Source organism: Dromaius novaehollandiae, chromosome 5 (assembly GCF_036370855.1).
Source record: "Dromaius novaehollandiae isolate bDroNov1 chromosome 5, bDroNov1.hap1, whole genome shotgun sequence".
NCBI lineage: Eukaryota > Metazoa > Chordata > Aves > Casuariiformes > Dromaiidae > Dromaius > Dromaius novaehollandiae.
Window position 1 is genome coordinate 41,377,332 of NC_088102.1, and position 22,502 is coordinate 41,399,833.

General features: G+C 38.2%; 1 protein-coding gene across 9 annotated transcripts in view; it reads right to left on the reverse strand.

The window, feature by feature from the left end:
* Positions 1-22,502, reverse strand: part of NUMB (NUMB endocytic adaptor protein) — a 101,090-nt gene that overhangs the window by 52,814 nt on the left and 25,774 nt on the right. The window contains exon 1 of one of the 9 annotated variants that reach the window (XM_026095810.2): positions 5,320-5,434. The exons of the other annotated variants lie outside the window; for them this stretch is intronic. The gene's annotated coding sequence lies outside the window, so the exon portion shown is untranslated. Of the gene's footprint in view, positions 1-5,319; positions 5,435-22,502 lie in introns of those variants that run through there. 9 annotated transcript variants of the gene reach the window in all.

Consider the following 22,502-nt stretch of genomic DNA (forward strand, 5'->3'; position numbering starts at 1 on the left):
TTAGGCAGTGTATAAAACATTGATAACATGGATACCACCATTCGGAATGGCATTAAAATTATGCGGGAGACAACACCACCTTCCTTCACGTGGAATTAAGAATACATTCCTCCATTATCCTACAATTCAGCGTGCATTAAACCTTACCTTATCTTTTTACATTCACAGGAATGGAACTTACGAGCTGGGGAAGCAAATAGATAACCAGGGACATGGTACTGGATTGAAATAAAAAGCCAGGTTTTTCCACTCCGGGAAAATCAGATCTCCTAATAAGCTGGTATAATGCATTCTTGTGGACAAGCTCCACAAGAGTGGATCCTGACCACAGTCCCTGAGGGACCAAGCATTATCTTACATCCCTTCTAGGTTTCCAAAGCCATACATACTACTTGGCCAGAAAACATTAGTGCACTTGGCAGAATTTAGAAAGTCCACTGAAATGGCACCATTCTTCTAGTAGCACTAGCAATCTTCACCTGTGGTCAAATCACAGCAACTACTGTCTTGCAGACGTGCATCACCAAAGTACTAACAGTCAAACCACAGGTTGTCCACATCTGAATTGGCAGGATCTCCCTACCTACACTTCCTAGCACTGATGGGCTGGTGCAAACACCTCACATTATTCCTTAAAGGATAAATTTCATTGCATCAAAGTATGATCTTCTATCAGGTGCCACTTATCTATCTTACACTGCCATCCTCCTATTCTGCCTATGGTTTGTTTTTTATGTTCTCAGCTCGAACACACGGTTGGTTTTAGTGGGGACGCTCCATCCAGGCTAACTGCTGGAGCATCATCCTGAACTTGAAGACATAGTTACATGTCTGAGTTTTGTGCCCAGCTGCTACTTTGGGAACTTCTCCCGAGTTCATCTGCACAACAGCATCTCACCTGTAGTCTTCTAGTGCTGTGTACATCACAGCGTAAAGACAACTACTACTACTAAAGGCAATGTTATCCTCCAGTAGCTTTTTTTTTTCTGGACAAGGAAAAAGTTCTCAAATGAGAACTGCAGAACTCCTCATCTCACTATAATAGGTTCCTTTTGACATTTATAGCAGCTTAGCTTACCATTGTAGACAGAGAGATGCTGAACACATCTAAATGTAAGCACAGATTTTAATCACACTATTTTCCCAGTATCAAGACTGAGAAGTTGAATTCCTACTCAGAAAGAGCAGCATCATGGAACTGGTATAAATTAGGAGGAAAAAAGCCAAGTAGCCATTAAGAATATGTTTTTTTGGCCAATTTAGCCTCATGACAGTAAAATTTTGCAACTGACTACAGGCATTTGAATTATATGCATCTGAAAAGTACTGTTGGAAGCCACAAACCACCTTCCCTCAAATTTCACACAAAGCATATTTAGGAATTATGCCAAATTGACTTTTTCCAGTGGTTAGGCAAGTGGGCAAATGAACTCACAAACATTACCAAAAAAGATCATTCTTTCATGCAGTAACATGCTCTTCAGTTATTTACACTCAACATTTTTAACACAAGTAAGGGTTCTTCAATGAAATTTATCAAACTGCAAGACATCTGACATAAGAATTTGCAAGACCAACTTAGTTTAGTGACTCAATCTTTTCTGTTATTGAAGAGCTGAACTATTTGAACAAATTCAGAGTTCTTAATGGGAGTTTTATATTCTTATTGCCTAAGAGAGGAAACAAATGTGGAATATCACAGAAGACTTCCTCACAGTAAGATGAACTCACATCTGAAAATACCCATACAGAAGTCTCTCATAATACTATGTTAAAATATACTAAAAAGAAAAACACTGTAATTGCAAAAATCAGGTTTTCTTCTTCCCTGTCTCTCTCTCTCTCTTTCATGAAATGTAAGACCACTGGAAGCTGACCAGCATTGTTTATACATAGATTATAAAGAAACATTTATATAAAGTGTACAGTGTTTGACAATACAAACCGACAGTAATTTTCCTAGCCTTTGCAAGTCTTGAGTTTGAGTGATGCCAACACTACTAAGTGACAACAGTTTCCAGTACACTCTTACTCGAGCTGCTTGTTGGAAGTTCCTTGTGACAAGAAGGGGGCTGCAGCCCATGCGTCATGTTTGACAGTTCCCATGGTTTTCTTTTTCCATGCTCATTCCTCATTTTGTTTCCCCTTTTTAGTCCTTCTGGCTTCAACCTTGATTCATAGTTGAGTTTTGCGCTGGTCAGGCAACATGCATTTTAGAACCTTCTCAACGTTAAACGTTACAGTCGTATTCGTTGAAAGTAGAATATCACTTACTAATATTACAGGATCAAACCTCTTTAATTCTGAATCTATAGCACAATAAATAGGATGAAATTCAGCATACCAGAATCCTAAACCCTGAAGCTGAAAAGCAACTACAATTATATCTAAGACAAAAATTTTGGTTCCATGACTCACAATATTTAAAAAATGTAGTAAGTTTTTGAACTGCAAGGGGTCTTTCTTATTACTCATTTAACTTCTCTCCCTTAAATCTTATAAAACAAATAAAGATTAAGGTGACAAAATAATTTCACATTCTGGAGTGAAATGCTTTTCATAACCTACAATGTGAACCTCTAAACTGTGACTGATTGTTGTAACAAAGCCAAGATAACCGAGGCTATCTTGGGTTGTTCTATAACCACACCCAGGAATGCAATGCATGCCAAAATTCAACAGTTGTTCACTGATCTGGGCGCAAAAGGAATCACAATATGCACAGAATCAGTTTCTCGCCACAGGAATTATATATTTAGGCTGGTTAGCTATAAATATCTAATTGTGTAGATATTGGAGGAGATTGGAGCTATATGTAAGAGACCCAAACTATAATTACACGTAGGGTAGAGTTACAGTAATAAAAAATTAAGGCAGAAGAGAAGATTCAGGAAGTGGTCTATTTTAAGGCATACAGCCAGTTCACTCTGAATTTGCATGAAAACAGAACAAGAGGCAGATAAGGCTGTAGAAGAAATCAGGTGTTAATGCTATGGAAAAAATTCCCCTTATATTACACTTGCATACCTGGCTGCTGAATTTATCTGAGCAAATAACATTTGTGAAAAAGGCATCACCTGGTGGCAAACTGCTTTGTAACCTAAGACATAAGGATAAAGACAGAACACATATGCATGTCTGACATAACGCTGGGCTAGGCGGGAGGAGCACCAGCAGCCTCTCCTGAAGGCTGAGTTTTGTACGGCAAACCCCATTCTGCAGCAAAGGGCATGCTCTGCGCTCTGTCTCAGAGGGGGGCTGTAAGATTAGCAGTTGCTCCATCTCCTTTCAACCCCACTTCTGCAGGGAGCAATCCTAACATAGGTTACTAACCTGATAAAGCACTCAGATTGAATACACACCCACTACTCTAGCAGTTATTTCCAAAATAATTGAGTTCAATCTTAAAGCGTTTCAGCTTTTCAAACAGCATGAGTTAAATCTTGATTTGGACACCAGTACTGATCAGTTAAACCAATTGCATCCTTTCTCATTATTTAATAGGGCAAAAGACCCAAAAGATTTGAATGATATTATTATTCAGGTAGATCAACTTGTCAGAACATACTTAAAATCTGTCCATGCTTAAGATCAGCTTCATAGATAAACATACATGCAATCTGCTCCAGTTTTTGCCTAGCCACTTTTTTATTATTAATTGTTTTGGGAGAGGGAGGGGATGCTGTTCTACCAATAATATTTTTACTTTTCAAAACATTCCCTGTAGTTAAGTGATTTTTCTACTAAAAAGGATTTTTGTAAATTTTCTAACTGTTAAGGCCCTTTTCTAGAGGTCACCTTAGATTCATGCAACAATTAAAATCTGAATAGGTAAAAACAAACAAAAAAACCCTTACATTTCACAAGAATCAGGACATCTAATGCAAGCTTTGTGTGGAGGGAATTTTGTGGAACAAGGATACCTGACATACCAATTTCCCTGATGTTGGAAAGAAGGTCAATATGCATTCCTAAAATATTAGATAGTCTTGGAGTTCACAGTAGGAAGGTGTATTTCCTGCTGGATAAGAATATTATATTACAGTAGGAAGGTGTATTTCCTGCTGGATAAGAATATTATATTACACACAGAAATGGTAATGTCGGTAAGATAAAAATAGTTCCAGCATGTGAAGTTCTTGGTAGAACTCCCCTTCTGGAGTTTCTATTCAGAGAAACCGGACTCTAAGAGAACAGCCACACCAGCAAGGAAGGAGACCGGGCACTCCTGCAAAACCTAAGCATCCCACGTTGATGCACATTACATAAAGTTAATTCATGCTCACTCTGGTGCAAAATCAGAACCAAGTCCTGTGGCCCTAATTCTCCTTCACACAGGTACTTGGGGAGTGGGAAGAGCAAACTGAGAGGGAAGATGTAGTTACCCATGGATTACGGAAGCAGCCAATGTGCTTTGGTATGCATTATGTCTTAGGTCTGAAGAGAAAAATGTAAAGAAACAAGGACTAAAACAGAATTACTTCAGAGTTAGCATAGCCCTTCTTAGCTGGCACCTTATCTACCTTTAAGGTGCCTAACTATTTAGAGGCATCATAGAAGAAATGGATTTTGAGTAGAAATTTGAATATTAATAGCATTATGGATCAGCTTATTCACTATGTTCCATGATGGTCAAAAGGAAATTCAAGCAAGGCTCAAGTCTTCAAGTGTATAACTACCGAAACATTCAAAATTGCTCTAACTGCAATGTAAGAAACGATGATGTTTAATACCTTTCAAAGGTTCGACTTGCTTCAGCAGAGCAATAAAAGGAACTGGCTTTCTGAATCTTTTGTAAATTGCTAAAGATTCCCACAATGAGTAAATTTATAAATGTAATTTAATGATCTCACTAAATCTAAAGTTTTTTTTAGTAGAGATGAGTTTGAGAACTTTGAAAGCATTTCTACATGATGTCCCCAGGTACATTAGGATGCACTTTAAGACAGGGATTATTGAAGATGCCCAGTAATTTATTTACAATGTGTCACAGAATCTCTCAAATTTCAAAACTCCCCAAAATTTTAAGTTAAAAAGATACAGTGTTAAATTTAAGAAATGAAGGGGAAGTTCACAAACGTAGATCAGGGAATAAACATACTGTTCTATTGTTCAAAGAAAGCGGAACGACACTGCATTGCAAAGAGGAAAATAAAAGTCAGAGTACCTTGCTCTATCTAATTCAATCAGAAGTGCTAAGAGATATCTCCCATAATAATTTCAATCCAGTATATCCAGGATTTAAAAAGAAAAGCCCCGCATGAAACACTCACTTCTACCTATAGAATTAAGTATAGATTTCTATAGTACTTAACTTACCATTTGAAAAGTGTCTGTTGTTGTAATAAGTCCACTGAGTTTCCCACGCACAGACTTGGCCAGTTACACTATGCACAAATAAATTCAGATAATATAATTCTTTAAAATTCACACCATAAAAAGGTAAACCTCTGTAACAGATACAGCATAAAGCAAGAATGTAGCTATGACATGCAGCACATTAGACAGACTACTCTGAGACACTCCCTACAAATTCTCTACACCACCCACATGTGGTGAACATAAGTATTCAAAAGTGACACACAACAGGAAGGGCCTTAACAGTCTTCATTCTGGGTCAAGTAGGCAGAAATGTTTCTGGGAAACCTCAGCAAATTGGACATGGCCTCAGGTCAAACTAAAAGCTATGTCCTAGATACCTAACTCAGATCTCTACAAGATACCATGGGAGACACAAAATGAAGTCATCTTCAGCTGTCTGTTTTTTAAATAGATTTTGGTAGCATCTGTATCAGTTTTAAGACACCTGAATCACGAGCAAACATTTTGTAAGAGACTATTACAATCATACAACAATCCTTGAAAGATTATGGATAATTATTCCCAGTTAGATCACCATACGGATTGCTGTGTAGTGCGTTAGGACCTCTCTGTCAGAAACAGTATCCATATGTTGCTATTAAAACTAACACAGCTTAAATTCTGGATCCTACTGAATTGGATCCTGTCCATGCCATTCATTGGATTCACGGATTCTATTGAATCCATGGGTTACTCCCATTCATTACATTCCTCCAATAGTAACATCTACATTGTCTACATAAAATTAGAAAGAAAATCTATTACAACTTTTATTTTTACTTTGAAGATAAACTCCATCCTTCTGTAATGGAGAATGGAAATTTAGCTGGCAATAAGAGTTCTCATCTGAAGGCCTTCAATGGCCTTTTTGCATAGCCTAATCAATGGCACCAGTGGGATGGGCCACTTCAGGTTACTTGTTCTCTATAGTAAATAGCTCATTGCCCTCTCCATCCTCAGGTCATGAGCAAGCCTTTGCAAACCTCAGCTGCGCTCGCTGATAACCAAAGAAAACTTCCAAAAACAACTGGCAGGTAGCAGGGTCATTTACAGATGAAACATAAATCAGCTCTCACGTAGTTGAGTAAAATTAGTTCTGAATCAGGTGTTATTCATAAACCTTTCTTTCATCTGTGATATCCAATTTCATCATACCATAAGCTATTTTACTGTTCAGCACGCACCTACAAAAATACAGGTATTAACATGCAACCGTGCAGAGGAAAGGATAGCTGGGTATTCTAATACGGTAGTTTTAAGCCTCCCCAGCAGGAAGTCTCAGATTACCCCAAAGGAAGAGCAACAGTTAATGGCAGCATAAAGGCCTACAATTACACCAGTTAAGTCCCAATATACATCTTTAACAAGAGTATTGCTGGAAAAATTCACCACCTTTTCACTGGAAAAATCTTTTCCTGAGAAGGAAGGGAGCCAAAAGGCAACAGGGAGACTGAGACAGTAGAATTCAGGAAGTCATTCCCAGAATTCTTCAAATCAGCCTTGATTAAAAAATTACAAAGGTAAGTGGATTTTCTTTTTTAAACAGATAATCATTCATCATGAGTTACCTAGACATTAATGACCAGAGTAAATAGACATCTGTTCTAGACCTTGGACTAAATGCCTCTGGGAAAGGGGTATGCAATGTCCCCAGATTTTACAAATACTTATAAAAGAAGTCAACTGTTTGATATTGGTGTACTTCAGCCTCTGTATTTCTACCAGTTTTCACAAATAAGTTTACTCCTTCCATCATGCGAGGTCTTAGTGTGTAAAATGGACTAAAAGCCCAGGAGCAGAACCCTGCACAAGTTCCAAGCTGTTGATCACAAGATCTAAGATGAGATAGCAGAAGAACATTTGTAACCCACAAGTTACTGGTTTGAGAGAGATCAATTAATAAAATGCACGTCTTAGAAGAGGAATGGGGACTACTTATCAGAATATCTGAGATTCACAGAGCAGCCGGCTGCAAAGAGCCTCCTTCACTGAGGAGAACAGAAGAGTAAGGATTCCCAGGCAACGGCTTGTACTACTTCCATGTAGTACAGAGGGACATGTCACTGCCATACACTTAGAGCATCCACCACCCTACTGACAAAAACACTGTTACATGCCAAAAAAATTTAACTACAACACATATTCTTCTTCTTCTAAATACTCTTACTGTAAAATATCCCTTCCCTTTTCAGTTGCACAACACACACAATTATTTGATGATAAGAGCATTTCTCTGGATTACCTCTTCTCACGTCAAGGCTTAAGAGAAAGCATTATGCGGCCCCAAATCAGCAGAACCAGTATAGCTGTAACTGGAGAAAAGATTTTGTCTTGAGACTGTACCAAAACTGATCTTTTGTAATAAGTGTTAAATGCAATACCTCGTTCTTGTTTTAAGGTAAATATTCAGAGTCTAATCTTCAAACTGAGTAATGAATTTCCACCAACATCTGCCTTTTTTTTTTCTTTTTCTTTTTGTTAACTGGGAAAAGGATTTTACAGGTTCCAAATTCTGAATACCTGTCCACAGAAGGGAAACACCACGATGAATTTATATCCATATATTAAGAATTTGGGAAGTGCTTTTAAATAAAGTGTTACATCAGGAGATATATCACATCAGGAATTTCAGGCACTTGAGCAAATTCTCAATATTAGCATTGAAAAATCATCACAGAAAAAAATGCAGGAGCTATACAGTAATAATAAGCCATTTCTTATGTAGATCATCAATGGGGGGGGGGAGGGGTTTCTACATATCCAAAGCCATTAGGATCATTATCCACCATCTACTGTATAACCCACATCTATTTTATTTGACCAACTGACTTTACTGGCTGGTATAAAAGGCGTTATCATATCTGCACCCTTTCCTGCAAGGAGGAGGTACATCTTTATCTAAACTGAGCTAAGCAGGATGAATGGGATTAAAAAGGAAACATTACTGAGTTTTCCTGGTATTTTATCTTTCAAGATCTCTTAAACAGTGATCAAAAGTTTATCACGGCCTCTGTTTAATCATATCTAAAGGCCAGTAATTCACCTTAAAAAAAGTTTGCCAAGCTTCTGTCAAAATCTAACACAATCCTAAAGCATTTTGTTATGTATGAAAGTACAATAAACAAAAAAAGCACCTTCTTCAATTTGTAGAAGAGTTGTGGGGTGGGGTGGGGTGGAGTGGGATGTAGAGAATAAGACATCCACTTTTCTCTGATATCAGTGGTTTAAATTTCTGTCAATGGCATGGAAAAATTACATAAACACACCAAGTCAATCTATAATCTGAAGAATATACATTGATACAAATATCATTAGGGAAATAATAAAATTCATAATAGAGCTAAAGAAAAAATTCCTCTTGTGCTATTCACCAAATTATCACTTGTACTGGAGAAGTGGAAGGAACTTGATGAACACAAAAAGACAGTTTCAAACTTAAACTGAAGTATACTATACAATTTACACATAGATTGCAATTGTGGTTGTTGCTTGGGGAGGGGGAAGGAGGGAGAGGAGAGATGGCAGAAAGTAGCAAGTATCCCTACACTGTTCTTTAATATGAGAATCCAAAAACAATTCTTAAAATGATACTGAGTTTAAGTCCAGTCTTAGACAACCCTGTCTCAGCATCTCCCAAAAGCCGAAGCAGAGGTAGTGAGTCCAAGATGATGTATTTACAGCAGGCAGAACCCACATTCCATTACTTCCTCTGTTTAAACACTAAAACAAGATGCCATTATGAACATATTGTCACCATATCACATTTAGATGGACACTAAAACATCTTTAAAACATTTTTAAGGTAACTGAACTTAATCTATTCCGGAGTTGGTATTTCCTGACCAATGATGACTAACTCTTCCAAATCATTAAGTATCAGGAAATACCCACCCCCACCATCAATTACTATTTAAACATATATGAAGGTGTTATGTTTTGGAGACATTTACTCATAGTGAAATAACCTGTAGGCAGACATGTGGAAAAAAGAATTTTACACCGGATTTGAGGTACGCAATGTACAAAATTGCGCATTCTAGTAACCTAAGATCACAAATAGCTTCAATTAACTTAACAGATATTTCAGGACAGTTTTTCTCTGAGAAGCAAATAACTAAATGTATCACTGCACTTTCTTGTCTATAAAGGAAAAAGAAATAGTCACCAGAACAAATAGGGATCTATGCACTCCATCATCAAAAGTTAAATGCAACTTTCACCTCCTAAAGATTTTTTTTCTAATACTTATGGAGAGAACAAAAAGGACTGTTTTCTCAGTCCTAGTATTTGTAGCAAAAAGAAAGTTAGGGCCAGAATTGCAACTTGCTTTACTTGTAAACTAAAGCTATTCCCCCTCACTGCTGAATAATGCTGGACTGTTACACAGTGTCATCTCATTCTTCATCCAGACATAAAAATGCCATCTGAATTAAATCAAACTAGACAGGTATCATGCCTGGGATTATGGGCTACAAGGAACTTGGCCTAGGACCGCACGCACCTCACAGTGAAGGCAAAGGCTGGGAGTGCCCAGCACCCCGAGCAGGGCACGCGGCTCACGGAGAGGCCCTGCTGCGCCCTCCCGTCCCAGCTACTCACCCGTGGGCTGCCCACACCGACCGCCATCAACCCGCGCGGTGCAGGCGCACGGGGGAAAGGCTGCCTCTGTGCAAACTCTGCACTCCAGCAGAATTCATTCCTTTACATGTCCATTTTCCTTTCCACTAAAAACAGCAGTGGAAAGAAAGGACTACTCAGCTAAAAGAAATTAGTATCAACCCACTAACTGAAAGCCAACATCACATTTATATTCCAAAAGGCTCAGTGATGGACAATTGTCCTCTTCATTCCTGTAAAAAACAACATTAAAGCCTCTCAGTAGGAAAGTCACAGCTATAATCCCTTTTCCCCATCTCCCTGAAGGTACGAATAGAGAGTTTTCACTACAGTAGTCAACACACTCTAGCTAGCCACTATGCTGTGAATATTAAAACTAATCTAAATAGCTTATCCACCCGGCCTCCCATGGTTTCTTCCCTATCTTTTTCCTATTTTCCTTTAAAGGGAAAAGATTTGCTTACAGCAGCCATGAGTGCACAAAAATTGTATCTAGTTTATCTAGAATCACTTACAAAATAATGATCATCTCTGATGAAATTTCTAGCTGCTACTGATTTCTGCATAGTTTTTCCATTAGAAGTCTAAGCATTTAGCTTAAATTGGCATGAAGCTTTCTGCAAGTTAACCCCTTTCTAAAATCCTAAACTTCTAGTAAGGATCAGTACTTAAAGCTTTTACCTTGAAGCAAGTCTACAGTTTTGTATCAACAATGATTCAGTTTTATATTTCAAAGGACATTTTAGTCAATAGATCCTACTGCCTGAATAGAGTAGCTGTTCTTTTTTAACATGAAAAACCTAAGCTCTTACAAAAAGTGACATTCAATCCCATCCCCCCTCCCAAAAGAGCTAGCCACTTATCACACCATTGTATTAAATATCCTGGCAGCTCCTTTACTTGTAATCAGAGACCAGATTTACACACAGATCTTAAAAACAAATAAAATAAATCATGATTTCATTTTGATTTACAAAGACAGCTCCTTTGTACTAATCTGAAAGCCTGTTATTACTGCCATAGGCAAAATGGGATTTAGCTTTTTTTGAAGACAGATCTTCTGGTCCAGCACCCCCATAAGAGAACGCTATACCGAGAAAAACTATTTTTTTTTCCAAATTAACTTCTGGTTCAGAATTTAATGTGTAGACTACTGAGAAAATAAATCTGATCTTGAACAGCTAGCACGATTCCCCCACATTCCTTATGTCAAGTAGTTCCTGAAGTTTTACATCTATGTCACTGAAATTAAATTAGTGACACTCCTTCAAATTGGAAAATCTAGAAAATCAGCAGTATTAATCCAAATAATCCACAAGCAGTGCTTGCTTGGCACCAGCTCACATCCCCATAAAGGCAAAAGACAGGGGATTCGCAGTAGTAGTGAGTCCATTGTGAGAGTTTCAGCATGGGAAGACATAGCTGCAATTAAAAAATAAATAAATAAGTAAACAAATAAACCAAAACCCACCCCAGGCCCTCTAAGTCTGCCATTCTCCAACACATAATGCTTCAATTCTTTGTAAATTCACACTGCTGCCTAATTCCTTGAAGAACTGTATTCTAGTATTGGTCTTATACATCAAGAGCTAAAAAGCAACTATAAAGTTGCTTATTAGTCAGACTAGATAGATATGAAAGGTCTAAATTACAATTCGTGATCTGAAAGAAACCTCAGCATTTATCTTGCTACATTTTAAATGGCTGTTTTACATGGAGTAAAACAACCTGCTAAACTGTATGTACAAGCCAAGGGTAGAGCTTTAAACAGAGTACAAAGTTCTTAGAGAAATCCAGCTTTTATAAAAGACAGCTCTGCACACGTTCCCGATTACAACATGGACTTTGTAAAGATTTGAGCCCTTCGCAGTGACGTGGTTCTGAGTAAACAACAATACGAGGAAGTGTTCGAGCTGGTGTCAGTCTTCTCCTCAGACAATTACAAACCAAAGGTGCATCGTTGTTTAAAATGGCTCCACATCTTAAGGATGGAGAGCTGTTCCCGTCCTGCCCTGACCTAACGGGAGGGACACACTGTCCTCCAAAACATCCTGTCAGGAAAGCAGCCACAAATGTGCAAATTTGGAGATTAGGATAATAAATACAGTTCCGCTATTTATTTGGACTTCTAAAATATAATAATACTGAGGCTTTTCTAACTAGGTATTGCTCACATCTGAAATCCTGATGAACACATCAACTTTTGCAGCTGCAGAGAACACGAGGAATAATATTTGTGAAGTTGCGTGTGTGATATTTTTGTGTGAAAGTTTTTATTTGGTATATCACTCTGTTTTGACCTTACATGTTTCCTCAAACTAATTTAGCAAAACAAGATATTTATTTGCTATTTCTTCCAACATAGAGATTTAGTATTTATCAGAATATACTCAAGAATATAGTCAAAAACCGTTCACTAGAGAAACTGCATTCATCTGCTCAGGAAGGATGGGATGTGTTACACTTTTATGGCTTTTTCTGTGCTTCTGTTTTTAGGACTAGACCCCCAAACCTGCAAGGAGATGGCTATGACATAGGGAACAAGGTCAACAAGTATTTTGATTGTGCTCATTTTCACTGTTTCTTAGTATTGGCACCAAGTCCTTACAGAACAGTCAGTTAAGGTCAATAATATCAGGTCATAAATGCACTAGTAATATTTTACCAAATTTCCCCCCTAAGTAAAATTATTGCAGGATAAAAATGACTTCTGTCAGAATCATAAGCTTTCAACAATTAATTTTGCTTTACAGGTCAAAAAGTTTACCTTCTAAAGTACACAATTAACAAAAAGATTGGCTCCAACTACTTGAATGACTACTTTAAATGTAGCTTTAATGTACTTATATTATTAGACCTTGATGATATTTAGTTACCATTTCTCCATAAGACAGAGCATTAATCTTTTTTTTCTCTCCTTGAAGTTTATGTAAACTGGTAGCATGGAGGAAATATGCAACAATATACCAATCATTTTTTCAGTAAAACATCTATTGAAGTTAAGCCATATAAAAATTTCAATTAGATTTATTTTAGCCTTATAAACCCTTAGAAACATTCACTACTTTGAGATATGGTTGGATGAGCCTGCTCTTGTATTTAGTTTGATTACTAAGTGTCGACAATAAGTTTGCTTTTCAAGATATTTGCATAAGAAATTGGGACAGGGAAGAAAACAGCTTGCAGGTGAGATCTCAAACAGTTAATATTTTCTCCAGTTAAAGCTCTTAATATGTTAGATAAAACAAATTACCTCATTTTTAACACCAGATTAAAGTAACAGCTCAAAACTTTTGAGGGACAGAATTTCATTCTACTAATACCAAAGAGAATTCTGCGAGTGACAGAAAGCAAAACTTGGAGCCAAGTCTGAGTCAAATTTGAGCTTGTATATATTCAATATTAATTCAAACTGTGAAAATTGCACTTACAAACTATACTTCTTATACAGTGACAAAGCAAATCATGTAATCCAGATTGAATAAAACAGAAATCAAGATTTACAAATTCCATTTACCTTCCTCATAATATAGATACCCTTTCCTATTAAGAAAGCAAGACTGATATCTTTTTATTTTTTAGAAATAAAAATTATTTCTAAACCCATGAAAACCTATTTATAGTGACAAAATGAGCCAGTAGATGGAAAACATTCATAAAGGCAAATTTTCAGATAGCGCAACTAAATTATCAGTTGCTACTTTGGCCTTGTAACAAACTTGCCGCAAAAAGTGCACTTCTTCAGAGAGTTGTTACATAACAGTTTTGCTTTTATTGTATTTTTAGAGTTAAACTTGAAATTGCACAAAGCAAAATCTAAGTGTGGAATTTAACTCTTGAGAACCAATTCTAAGTAAAGCAAAGTTTATCCAAAAAAAAGTCTGCTGAAGTTTTATAACCTCCTGGACTGCTTGCCTACTTAAAATGCCAGAAGTCACATACTGCACTGTGCCGAAATTACCCCTACTTTAAATGAGAAGCCACCTCTTTTAAAACACCTCTTAACCAAATTGTAATTTCACTATCTTCAGCAACTTGCATAGCAGTCACTATTGCACATGGCAGGGAGCCAACTGATTATAATCCCTTTAAGGTTACTATCAAATCCATTTCAGCTGTGTTTGGATCTCCACATCTGGAATCAATTATCTTCATCAGGAACAACTATACACCACCACAGTGTAAATATTTTTCTTATCAATTCCCTGTCAAAAGCATCTCAAAATTCTAAGATTAATTTCACAGACGTACGAAACAATAAATAAATAAAGGTCACATAGACAAACAGGCTTTTGAAACTTGTGTCCCCTGTATTAGTCACTCAAAATCTGGATTTACGAGAAGCATTTCAGGACCAACATATGTTCTTATCTTGGATCAAATTTTCTGGATTTTGTTTCCTATGAGCTTCTGAGGTGGAACTGGTACCTCCTTAAAATGGCATAATGATTATCACTGATTTTCCTGCAAGAATTTACGGCATCCGCTTCAAATAGCAATCCAGCAGATAACACACATTCCAGCTTGTATTATTAGGGTTAAAACAGGAACCTCTTTCATTAACACATTCTTTCTGAAGAGGATTATCTGAGCAATTACCAAGCTAATTGTAACTGATTGCAATATTCTATCAAGATGATGTATAGATACTTAATTACGTTTGTCAATAGAAAATGCTGCAGCAAAAAGTCTTCAGAAGCTTCCGAATGTCCCTTTAAAAGTGGTTATAAAACAGTACCTTGTAATCCATACAGCATATGGGACATTACTTGTAGATGCAGCATACTAGGAGAGATACTATTATTTGTTTTATTAAACCTGCAGCCAAACAGCCTGGCTTCTGCCTTCTCATACAAACTCATTGTAGCATGCAGACTCATTATCTACATGAGTGCACTTGGACATCTATCACTGATGCACTAAGAGAATCCACTCTTAGAGGTACTGAATCTGCCATGCCAACCTAAGTAAAAGAATAATCACAGAAGCCAGTGAAGGTGTTGCATGCATAGACAAATATCTGCTTGAAGTATTAGTGACATCCAGTTGATATTTTCCTTTGCATAAGCACATTAGTCAAGCTAGATTTTATTGTTTTGCTTGGCTTAAGTATGTTGATGAGCAACTCCTTTCCAGAGACTAACTACAGTTTAGAGGTTTCACTGGTGGCCTTTTAGTTATATAACATCTTTCGTTAAAGACAAAAGCCATGGAAGGATACCATATAGTCTCAGACTTTGATAAAGATGTACTAAAATAGACCAATGCAAAATCTTAAATAATAGGAATTGATACATTTCACTTTCTAGCCGAAAAGATCATTATTGGTAGCATAGAGCTATTCCAGACTTCTTTCCTGAAGCTTGTGAACTCTTATCTTCTCCTAAGATTTGACTCAGTACTGATGCTAGAACTACTGCTTGTCAGTCATTCAAGGGATTGTGGCCACGTTAGAATTTTGCTTAAAAAGCCATATGAAAACCTTCCAGAATTTATTCAACCTCTAGTTACTTTGGAAGTTCAGGTGTGACAATCAATCCAGGTCGTCATCTTCAAATCCTTCCTTTGGATTCTGATTTCTTATCTCAAATACATTATATGACTACCTATAAGATGCTTTATACATACCCCAACAGTGCTATTACAGCTATTTTGGTTATCCATAAACACAGACAAGTTTTTAAGGACTCTGCTTCTAGAACTCCTCTTAACCTTCTTACTCAGGGCCCTCCCTCCCTTCACAGTGTACTTTCCATGCAATCACTAGCTCCAGCTAAGACCTTTCTAAAAATGAGAATTGCAAGCCAAGACTTTATAAATATTTGAAGTCTTGAAAAAGATGTGCTTAAGCTACCGGTAATGTGAAGTGTCAACACTAGTTCTGAACCGGACAAAATGTCCCATTTTCATGAAGGTATACCTTGTAAACAGCATGTGCCTTGTAGCAGCAGGGGCTGACTCTACCAAGGAAGCATAGCAGATAGTAGCTCCAGTAACACAGGGTAGCAACCTGGTAAGGCTTTGGCTAGCAGATCATTACATAAGCTGTACATTAATCACTTTCACATTCCTTGGTTCTTTGACATCAAGTAACATTTAAATTACAGTCTACAGCTGTGAAAATCCTTTCCCCAACACTTCAAATACCCTTAAGAGAAATGTTTTAGTTTTGTTATCACATTCTTCTCTAGAACTTTGACAGTTTTTTCTAAACAGTTTTGCATTTTTTTCAGTCTAATCACCATGCCCAAACAGCACTATGTCGTCCAAACCCGAGTACAAGCAGTCTGCCAACACCAGGCAACTGTAAGAAGAGCGAAGCACGGGGACAATGGCGCTGGACTGCAGACAGCCCCTTAGCAGGGTTAAGGATACACTGTCTTCTCTCTTTCTGTTATATATTTTATGCTGTTAGTTATGAGCATCTTACTAGACTTTGTTTTAACATTAAAGGTTCCTCAATCCAGGAATTCCTATGGAAATTTCTCAAACTGCAACTTGAAGTACACAGGTCATATCATAATGCTCTGCTAATCTAAAGAAGCAGAGAATCATCATTAATATATTAATAGAAACTATTGCCATTATTGCTAAAAATAGCTAGTAAAAGAAAGGTTGAATTCAAGAAAAAAGTTGAAGTGAAAAGCCTTATCAAACAGCAGCGTATTAAGTGCAGAAATTAGAAAAAATATTCTTTGCAAGCTCTTTTCTAAAATATCACATCTGTAGTCTTGCTGGTTTCAGTTTTAGACCTTTAGACTACCGAATCACAGAATTATTGAGGTTGGAAGGGACCTCTGGAGATTGTCTACTCCAATGTGCTACTCAGAGCAAGGTCAACTACAGCACATTGCCCAGGACCATGTCCAGTTGGGTTTTGAAAATCTCCAAGGATGGAAATTCCACAGCTTCTCTGGGCAACCTGTTCTGGTGATTATCACCCTCACAGTGAAAAGGGTTTTTCTTTTGTTTAAATTTCCTGCATCTCAGCTGTGTCCATTTCCTCTTGTCCTTACGCTAGGTACCACTGAAAAGAGTCTGGCACTGTCTTTTCTACTCCCATCAGGCTTTTATACACAACAGTAAGATCTCCCCTTAGACATCTCTTCTTGAAGCTAAACAATCCCAGCTCTCTCAGCTTCTCTTTGTACGTTAGATGCTTCAGTTCCCTTATCTTAGCAGCCCTTCACTGGACTTGCTCCAGTATGTGTATGTCTTTCCTGTCTTTGGGGAACCCAAAACTGGACACTCCACACACAGTCCCGCTAGTGCCGAGTAGAGGGGAGGGGAAGGATCACCTTCCTCAACCTGCTGATGACGCTCTTCCTAACGCAGCTCAGGATGCTTTTGGCCTTACTTGTCACAAAGGTGCACTTCTCTGGCTCATGTTTGACTTGTCACCAGGACCTTTCCAGCTGTTTGGCCCCCAGCCTATACTGGTGTATGGGGTTATTCCTCCCAAGGTGCAGGACTTGGCATTTCTCCCGCTGTACTTCACAAGATTGCTGTCAGCCCATTTCTCCAGCCTGTCAGGATCCCTCTGAATGGACACAACCATCTGGTGTGTCAACCGCCCCTCCCAATTTTGTATCATCTGCAGACTTGCTGAGGGTGCACACTGTCCCATCATTCAGGTCATTAATGAGTGTTGGTAAACAGTCCCTAGTATCGATCCCTGCAGTACACCACAGTAACTGGCCTCAAGTTGGACTTCCTGCCACTGACCACCACCTCTTCAGCCCAGCAGTTCTGCCAGTTTTCAGTCCACTTCACTGTCCACTTCGCTAGCCCCCACTTCATCAGTTTGTCAATGAGGATGTTACAGGAGAAAGTTTCAAAAGCACTGCTAAAGTCAACATAAACAGTATCAATTGCTCTACCCTCTTTCACCAATCTAGTCATTTCATCAAAGGAGGCTATCAAGTTGGTGAGGCATGATTTCCTCTTCATAAATCCATGCCAACTACTCCCAGTCACCTTCTTGTCCTTAATATAATTGGAAATGGGCGCCAGGAGTATTTGCTCCATCACCTTACGAAAATCAAGCTGAGACCAACCAGTCTGTAGTTCCTCAGATCCTCCTGGCTCTTCTTGAAGATAGGAGAGACTTTTGCTTTCTTCTAGTCCTTAGGAACCTCTCCTGATCACCATGACCTTTCAAAGAGAGTGGCCTCACACTGACATTGGCCAGCTCCCTTAGCACATGTGGGTGCATCCCCTCAGGTCCAACAGACTTGTATATAGCCCTTTTGTTTAAATGTTTCCTCATGCTGTCTGTCAACTCCTACCTGCATCACTTTTCATACCATACTGGCAGCATAACCATTTGTGTGGCTGCACAGAGGAAAGGATAAGGGAAATGAGCCAGCTAAAAAAGCAACTCTCCGCTGGCTCAATACAAGGGCACTGAAAAAGGCTGCTTTTATCAGCAGGACTGATGGCTTAAATGCATGTCAGAATCATGACCTAAGGCTCCTCCTTGTGTAGTCTTAGATCTAAAACACCTTGAAAAATGAATATGCATTTATACTGCTGTACACACATTGTTTCAAAAAGACTTCAGCACTAAGCAAATCTAGCCTTAAGTGCTTGTATGGTCCTCTGGAAGTACAAATGCTTTCACACAACTCAGGCGACCTCCTCAAGCCTGCAACTGACTTCCTGCTTGGTTTGAAGATAACTACTTCACCTCTCACTTAATCTAAGTAGATGCCTCCAGGCACTAACATAATAGTCTTACCACCTTGTGTACTAGATATTTTTATTGTAAGTTAAATAAAATGACCCTAAACGTTTTGCTTCAAGTCAACAGTTATGTTAAAGCATCGATGTATTCCGCCAGTGTAACCACATTACATATACCCTTTGCAAGAGGACAGGAAAAGAGCTGCCAAAGCAGTCTTGGGTGTTCTGAAGACTTAATGCAGTAGTATCTTACCTCCTTAAGAGTGCAGCTACATGCCACTGATGACCTGCAAGTAGCTTATGACAGAGTTGCTTTTGTATTTATATCACACTGTCCTAATGTTTTAAAATTTGCTGTAAAATCCCCAAACCCCAGAAAGTGTCCTTTACATGCTTTGGCCATTGATCTTCCCTGCAGTGGGGTGTTGGGGGTGGGGGAAACAATATGTGCATGGGAGTAGTATTTCCTTCCCTTCAATAGCCAGTTGAGATACATTAGTCTGAAAAATAAACTCCAAAGACACTCCCAATCATGTCTTCTCTGAATTATATTACTGACATTTCTCCCACACACACACAAGCAGGAGGTGCAATTGTCAAGCTCAAATAAAAAAAAAAAAAGAAAGAAAAAAAACACAAAATAAGGGAAAACACATTTTTATTGAAAAGTTTAATTGGTGTAGTACAATTCAAACCTTTGTAATATAATATGAACAAATAAAATCTTAATCAACTGTTTATAATTAGCACTAAACTGCCTCTCCTCCCTACTTAACCTTACAACACAAGTATCGTGTTAATGATGGCCAAGTTTGCTGCCATGGTGGAAAATAAAGAGCCTATTTGACAGATGTGATATGCACTGGAATTAACATGATTAGGTAGGGAGACAACCACCTCCTTGAACAGGAGCACAATTTCCCTGCTCATAAGAGTGTGATGAAAGTGAATTGTTACTTTCAGAAAACTGAAATGATGCATCCCAGTGGTTACCTACTCTGGTGTTTTAGAATATACAGCTCTTCCACCTTACACATTCCCCATTACAACCTGCCCAGCATTATTAGGACACAGCACTGTCATACAGATGCTGAGAGGTGAAATGTCAAATGTCAGAATAAATGATTTGAATAACTCACTAGCACCTGAAAATATGCATCAAAAAAACCTGACTGTGCATAACAATTAAATGACTGAGCTACTAATAAGTACATATTGAAGTCCATTTTAACATCAGAGGGTACCAAGTGTTGCACTCACCTTTAAAAGGTGCCAGGAGCGATCCCGAGAATTAGTTACAAACCCTAATTTAGGGTGATAAGCTAGTTTAAACAAAGTGTTCCTAATAAACAGCAGCAGTGAAAGCTTCAGAAATACACAGAAGAGATGATGTTAACAGCTTGACATCTGTCATGTCAAGACAGATGAAAACAAGATCTTCATGATTATAAAAAAGAACCTATTCTCAGACTTTAGCTTCTCTCTAGAAATAATTTATAACTTCAAACCTCATAAGTAGGACAAATAAAAATGAGTTTTGGAGAAATCTAGATATACTTTAGTGGTCCATCAAAATTAACAACTATATTTAGCCAAGTTGTTTAAAAATGAAAAATATATTTGAATTTTCAGAGAGCCTTGGACAGACACAAATATTCTTTTAAGCATCGGGTGTCAGAAACTAATTCTCAGGGTAACAAAATGTGGCTATGGGATTCCACACCACAATCTTCCCTGCCTCAAGTTCACAAGCAATCAGCCTACGGGCAAGTGTGTATGTGGCTTTCACTAATCAATGCAACATGAATGCTCTTTTTCTACTGCTCCTCTTCCTCCTAAACGTAGATATACATTGTGACACGTCGTCTTCTATTCCTATGCCCCGAGGACGCTGTTGTTGCTCCCCTTGGATAATCCTCTCCTGCCAGAGGCATCAGAGACACTCTTCCACCGCATGACTTGATAAGGCTACTGCTATAGGCACCTATTTGGCAGCAGTCTGAATGCCTGAAGAAACAGCAACAAAAGAGGAAAGAATAGAGCACCCTTAGCTAGCTCCCTACAAATTAGTGGCCCCCAAAATGATTCAGCAGGTTTACCAAATAAGCCTTTCAACAAAATTCAGTCTATTCCAAAACAAGCAATCATTTTTGGCTCAGTGCTTTTGGCAAGACTCACATTTATATGTATCATCAGTCCAGTGCAGTTTTCCCATTTCCAACATCCATTTTTGTTTGACCCTAAAACACACTAAAACTGAAGCTACCATGCAGCTCTTGCATCTGCTTCAACTAGCTTCCACAACCAGATCAATGAAAGTAGGATGGCAGATGAATAAATGTTGGGAGTGGTACTTTCAGAAACAACAGTGGAGTTTTGGGGTGCGGGAGAGGGTTGGTTTGTTTAAGTGTGGTGCTAAATACAAAGTTATGCCTGAGCAAGTGTTGTTACTAATGAAAATGCATCACACTTGCACAAATTCATTTATTAGCCCAAGAGATCCCAAACCCCATGGAACACATGCCAAAACAAACCTGTAGAGAAGAAGAACTCTACAAAAGTTAGGATAATTTAATTATATGGAGAGATTTGCACTAGATACCATTAACTCCCACACATTCAAAAAAAGCAAAATTTTATTACTGCTCAATATAAGTGAAAATCCAGGTATTGGCATCAGAACCACAACATCACTAGCCTCGGATGCGCTTTTGTCATGAATACTCATTTTGGCCAAGAGAGGTAGTGATTCCACTCCCTAAAGGAAGCACACTCAAAGCTGTGTCCATCTCAATACACTTCTGACCAAGCAACCCAAAAGCTGACTGGAAACTTGACTATATTCACATCACCCTGAATTTCCTACATCTAAGGAGGCCATTTGAGCACAGAAAGCAGAGATTTTTTGCTTAAGAGAGCTTCTTTTGCTCAAAGCCACTTTTCTGCACTCATCCAAAGGTAAAAGTGTGATTGACTAGCTTCACTTAAATCAGAAATGCCTCGACATCACTTTAAAGCATTCAGATCAGTAATACAGTTGAGCCACAGTTACGAGGGTCTTTGTTTGTTTTAAAAAGCCTTTTTCACCCTCATTCATCATGAGTCCCAACAAGCACAGTGTTCTCAAAAGCTAAGCAGACACTCCAGCAAGAAACACTTCTAACACAAGATTTAAAAAGAACTATTCTTCTCCAGCAACTGGTACCGTTCAATACTTTAGGAGATGCACAGTTACCATAAGATCCAAAGGATTTAGTTTGTTAGCAACATATGCTTTCAGAAGAAGCTTCAGAAAAGCAAAGCAGAATGTTCTCATTGATGATCCACAGGCCAGCTTCAGCTCATGAGATGCCTCCATCTGGTCTTTTACCACTTCGGCTTCTAAAGAAATAGAATTTAGTTCACACCACTGAGAAGGCTGGATTAACTTGTGTAAAGGGTCATTTCCATGCTGTGGACCATCCTCTTTCATCAGCTCTTTTTCCAAATAAAGCTTTGGCTACGTTACCAGATCTCACCCAATTTTATGGCTACCGCTAACAGCCGTCAACAAAAACAAGATTTGCTGTCCTGTATATGCTTGCTACAGCAGTCGGGGGGGCAGGGGGGGGAAAATCTTTTGTTTAGAGAATTGTTTTCCTTTACTTGTTTTTAAGTATAGTATCCCCAAAAAAAGAAATTCAATGCAATACCTGAAGGCTCCAGCAATAGTTTCTTAACTTTATAGTGTAAATAACCTCTTTACTGAGGAACTACATGCATTCCAGGACTTGAATATTTTTAAGCGGAGGAAACACATCCTTAATAAAGAGTTTCTCTCAAGGAGTAGAAATATCAAA